The sequence below is a fragment of the Triticum dicoccoides genome, chromosome 1B (assembly GCF_002162155.2).
Source record: "Triticum dicoccoides isolate Atlit2015 ecotype Zavitan chromosome 1B, WEW_v2.0, whole genome shotgun sequence".
NCBI lineage: Eukaryota > Viridiplantae > Streptophyta > Magnoliopsida > Poales > Poaceae > Triticum > Triticum dicoccoides.
Window position 1 is genome coordinate 355,275,607 of NC_041381.1, and position 6,000 is coordinate 355,281,606.

Sequence of the window (6,000 nt, forward strand, 5' to 3'; positions counted from 1 at the left end):
TTCTTAGTGGAATACGGATATGTTTCTCAATTATGGAGGTGACAAAAAGGTTCGTCGTAAAGGGTTACGTCGATACAAGTTTTGGCACTCATCCACATGACTCTAAGTCTTAATCTGGATACATATTGAAAGTGGGAGCAATTAGCTAGAGTAGCTCCATACAGAGCATTGTAGACATAGAATATTTGCAAAATTCATACGACTCTGAATGTGACAGACCCGTTGACTAAACTTCTCTCACAAGCAAAACATGATCATACCTTAGTACTCTTTGGGTGTTAATCACATAGGGATGTGAACTAGATTATTGACTCTAATAAACCCTTTGGGTATTGATCACATGACGATGTGAACTATGGGTGTTAATCACATGGTGATGTGAACTATTGGTGTTAAATCACATGGTGATGTGAACTAGATTATTGACTCTAGTGCAAGTGGGAGACTGAAGGAAATATGCCCTAGAGGCAATAATAAAGTTATTATTTATTTCCTTATTTTATGATAAATGTTTATTATTCATGCTAGAATTGTATTAACCGGAAACATAATACATGTGTGAATACATAGACAAACAGAGTATCACTAGTATGCCTCTACTTGACTAGCTCGTTAATTAAAGATGGTTATGTTTCCTAACCATAGACATGAGTTGTCATTTGATTAACGGGATCACATCATTAGAAGAATGATGTGATTGACTTGACCCATTCCGTTAGCCTAGCACTTGATCGTTTAGTATGTTGCCATTGCTTTCTTCATGACTTATACAAAGTTCCTACAACTATGAGATTACGCAACTCTCGTTTACCGAAGGAACACTTTGTGTGCTACCAAACGTCACAACATAACTGGGTGATTATAAAGGAGCTCTACAGGTGTCTCCGAAGGTGCATGTTGGGTTGGCGTATTTCAAGATTAGGATTTGTCACTCCGATTGTCGGAGAGGTATCTCTAGGCCCTCTCGGTAATACACATCACGTAAACCTTGCAAGCATTGTAACTAATGAGTTAATTACGGGATGATGTATTACGGAACGAGTAAAGAGACTTGCCGGTAACGAGATTGAACTAGGTATTGGATACCGACGATCGAATCTCGGGCAAGTAACATACCGATGACAAAGGAACAACGTATGTTGTTATGCGGTTTGACCGATAAAGATCTTCGTAGAATATGTAGGAGCTAATATGAACATCCAGGTTCTACTATCGGTTATTGACCGGAAATAGTTCTTGGTCATGTCTACATAGTTCTCGAACCCGTAGGGTCCGCACGCTTAACGTTACGATGACAGTTTTATTATGAGTTTATAAGTTTTGATGTACCGAAGAAGTTCGGAGTCCCGGATGAGATCGGGGACATGACGAGGAGTCTCGAAATGGTCGAGATGTAAAAATCGATATATTGGACGACTATATTCGGAGTTCGGAAAGGTTCCGAATGATTCGGGTATTTTTCGGAGTACCGGAGAGTTACGGGAATTCGCCGGGGAGTATATGGGCCTTATTGGGCTTTAGGAGAAAGAGAGAGGAGAGGTTGGGCGCCCCCCCAAGACCTAGTCCGAATTGGACTAGGGGGAGGGGCTGCGCCCCCTCCTTCCTTCTCTTCTCTTCCCCCTTTCCTTGACTCCTACTCCTACTACTTGAAAAGGGGGGAATCCTACTCCCGGTGGGAGTAGGACTCCTCCTTGGTGCGCCTCCTCCTAGGCCGGCCACCCCCTCCCTTGCTCCTTTATATACGGGGGCAGGGGGGCACCCCATGACACACAAGTTGATCTACGGATCATTCCTTAGCCGTGTGCGGTGCCCCCCTCCACCATATTTCACCTCGGTCATATCGTCGCGGAGTTTAGGCGAAGCCCTGCACCGGTAGAGCATCATCATCGTCACCACACCGTAGTGCTGACGGAATTCATCCCCGACACCCTGCTGGATCGGAGTCCAGGGAATGTCATCGAGCTGAACGTGTGCTAAACTCGGAGGTGCCGTACGTTCGGTGCTTGGATCGGTTGGATCGTGAAGACGTACGACTACATCAACCGCGTTGTCACAACGCTTCCGCTTACGGTCTACGAGGGTACGTGGACAACACTCTCCCCTCTCGTTGCTATGCATCACCATGATCTTGAGTGTGCGTAGGAATTTTTTTGAAATTACTACGTTCCCTAACAACAGCTCCTAAACTGCCACCGAGCCTCCTTGTGCTCCACGATGAGCTCTCCTTCCTCCCCGCTCCTTCTCCTTGCCCCCGTGGCCCCTACCCCTTGCTTGTTGTGCGCCCGAACGCACCGCCGCCCGTGCTCGTCGCCGGCGTGCCTCCAGTGACCAAATGGTCACGGATGTGCGCCCAACAGCTTCACAGCATCGTGTAGAACCTGCCCAGCCTCTTCTTTTGCTTCGTAGCACGCTGCTCCGCCGAATCTATTTTCCACCCGTACGCGTCGCCACCTTCGCCGCTCGCTGGCGTCGTTCCGGTCATCCCCGAGCCCAACCCGTAGCTCCATGCGACGCACGACGTCGCTAGCTTTTGAACGGGAGTAGCCACACCCATTTTGAGCCACCATGGCGAAATCCCGAGGCTCGCCGGCGCCCTCCGCCACGTTTTGGCTCGCCGGAGCCAACTCCGGCGCCGGCATCCGATGTGGCCGACCTGGGGCCACCCCCAGGGTCACTGCCAATGGGCCCCACGGGCCCCAGTTGACTGGGATGACCATGTCAACTGCTGACTGGGCAGCCCAGTGGCACTTACATGTGGGCCCCACCACGTAATTAAACTAATTAAAACGATTTTATAAATGAACTTAATTAGTTAGTTTAATGGGTCACTCACATGTGGGGCCCAACTATTAATTAACTCTGTTTCATTAAAATAAAGCTCTGTCTGCCCCTCTGTCTATGACAAGTGGGACCCAGTGGTTAGTTTGGCCTGGTCAGCCGTCCTGTTGACTGCTGACGTCACAGTGATGTCATGCTGACGTAGTAATTCTTTTCTGATAATTTATTTAATTCCAAAAAATGTTTAAATATTTAGAAATTCATAGAAAATAAACCGTAACTCGGATGAAAATGTTTTCCACATGAAAGTTTCTTAGAAAAACGTGACGAATCCGGAAACGCGGTTTGTTTACCTGTCAGATACATCTAACTATCTGAACATGGAACATTCCCCCTGCGGTCATTTGTCTGACATAGGTCCAGAACAGGGAAAACATTCCCGGTCAAATTCCCCCTTCACCTTTGTCGTGTAGCCATACGTTAGGTCACACCTGGCACAACATATTGCCATGTTATGCTTTCTGATGCTATGTTTTCTTTATATTTACTGTTTCTTCCCCCTCTTCTCTCCGGTAGACTCCGAGACCAATGCTGCCCTGCTGATCGACTACGTCGACGATGACCCCTCCTTGCCAGAGCAACCAGGCAAGCCCCCTGAGGGAGTCCTGGACTAGGGGGTGTCCGGACAGCCGGACTATCATCGTCCGCCGGACTCCAAGACTATGAAGATACAAGATTGAAGACTTCGTCCCGTGTCCGGATGGGACTTTCCTTGGCGTGGAAGGCAAGCTTGGCAATACGGATATGTAGATCTCCTACCATTGTAACCGACTCTGTGTAACCCTAGCCCTCTCCGGTGTCTATATAAACCGGAGGGCTTTAGTCCGTAGGACACAACATCCATTACAACAATCATACCATAGGCTAGCTTCTAGGGTTTAGCCTCCTTGATCTCGTGGTAGATCCACTCTTGTAATACACATCATCAATATTAATCAAGCAGGACGTAGGGTTTTACCTCCATCAAGAGGGCCCGAACCTGGGTAGAAACATTGTGTCCCTTGTCTCCTGTTACCATCCGCCTAGACGCACAGTTCGGGACCCCCTACCCGAGATCCGCCAGTTTTGACACCGACATTGGTGCTTTCATTGAGAGTTCCTCTGTGTCGTCACCGATAGGCTTGATGGCTCCTTCAATCAACAACAACGCTATCCAGGGTGAGACTTTTCTTCCCGGACAGATCTTCGTGTTCGGCGGCTTCGCGCTGCGGGACAATTCACTTGGCCATCTGGAGCAGATCGAAAGCTACGCCCCTGGCCGTCAGGTCAGATTTGGAAGCTTAAACTTCACCGCGGATATCCACGGAGACTTGATCTTCGATGAATCCAAGCCGCAGCCGAGCGTGCTGCACTGTCGCGATGGGCATGATCTAACTCTGCCGCCGGACAGTACCTTGGAGGCCGCACACAAATCCGCTCCGGCCCACGGTCCGGAGCCGATTGCGCAGATCGAGGACGGGTGGCTGGACACCGCCACGGGGGCTGCAATTTCCACGGCGATGGAGTCGAACACTAACCCTGTCCCTTATAAAGCTTGCGACTCCGAGGCGCCGGACTCCTTGCCGGACTCCGAACCTCCCGTGCCCCTGCCAATCGAATCTGATTAGGCGCCGATCATGGAGTTCACCGCTGCGGACATCTTCCAACACTCACCCTTTGGCGACATCCTAAATTCGCTAAAGCATCTCTCGCTATCCGGAGAGCCCTGGCCGGATTACGGCCAGGATGGTTGGGATGTGGACGATGAAGAAATTCAAAACCCACCCACCACCCACTTTGTAGCCACTGTCTACGATCTAACCAACATGCTAGACTATGACTCCGATGACATCGACGGTATGGACGATGATGCCGAAGACGAACAAGAACCAGGGCCTACAGGGCACTGGAAGACCACCTCGTCATATGACATATACATGGTGGACACCCCAAAAGATGGGGACGGCGAAGAAGCAGCGGAGGCAGATTCCTTAAAGAAACAACCCAAGCGCCAACGTCAGCAGCGCCACTCTAAATCCCGCCACAACAAGAATGGAGATTCCGGCACAGGAGATAATAACACCCCAGAAAGTGCCGAAGACAATCCCCTCCGGCAAGATTCAGCGCAGGAGGATGTAGAAGCAAGCCCTCACGAGAGAGCGGCAGACGAAGAGGTCGAGGATGATAATTACATACCTCCCTCTGGAGACGAGGCAAGCCTCAACGACGACGAATTCGTCGTGCCATAGGATCCCGTCGAACAAGAGCGTTTTAAATGCAGGCTTATCGCCACGGCAAATAGCCTAAAGAAAAAGCAGCAGCAGCTTCAAGCTGACCAAGACCTGCTGGCCGACAGATGGACTGAGGTCCTCGCGGCCGAAGAGTATATATGAACTCGAACGTCCCTCCAAGAGTTACCCAAAATGCAAGTTGCTCCCCCGATTAGAGGAAGAAGCATACATACCTTCATCACCAGCGCACAATACGGCCGACCGACCACCCCGTGGTCGCGACAGAGAGGCATCCAGGCCCTCCACCAAGACTGTACCCCGGCATCGCTCCAAAAGTACGAAGCCAAGAGGGAACGCGCCGGACTTGCGAGATATATTGGAGGACAAAGCAAGGCAATCCAGATCCATCTACGGATCACGTGGGCGCCCAACGACCCACGACGAATACCGTCACGCCGGATACAACAACTCCGGCCGGGACGAACACAGCAGACAACGCTCACTCGAGCTACGTCGTGATATTGCTCAATATAGAGGCGCCGCACACCCGCTATGCTTCACTGACGAAGTAATGGATCATCAAATCCCTGAAGGGTTTAAACCCGTCAACAACGAATCCTACGATGGCACAACAGATCCCGCGGTTTGGATCGAAGATTATCTCCTTCACATCCATATGGCCCGCGGCGACGATCTCCACGCCATCAAGTACCTCCCACTCAAGTTTAAAGGACCAGCTCGACATTGGCTTAACAGCTTGCCCGCAGAGTCAATTGGGTGTTGGGAAGACCTGGAAGCCGCATTCCTCGACAACTTCCAGGGCACATATGTGTGACCACCAGACGCCGATGACCTAAGCCACATAATTCAGCAGCCAAATGAATCAGCCAGACAGTTCTGGACACGGTTCTTAACAAAGAAAAATCAAATCGTCGACTGTCCGGATGCAGAG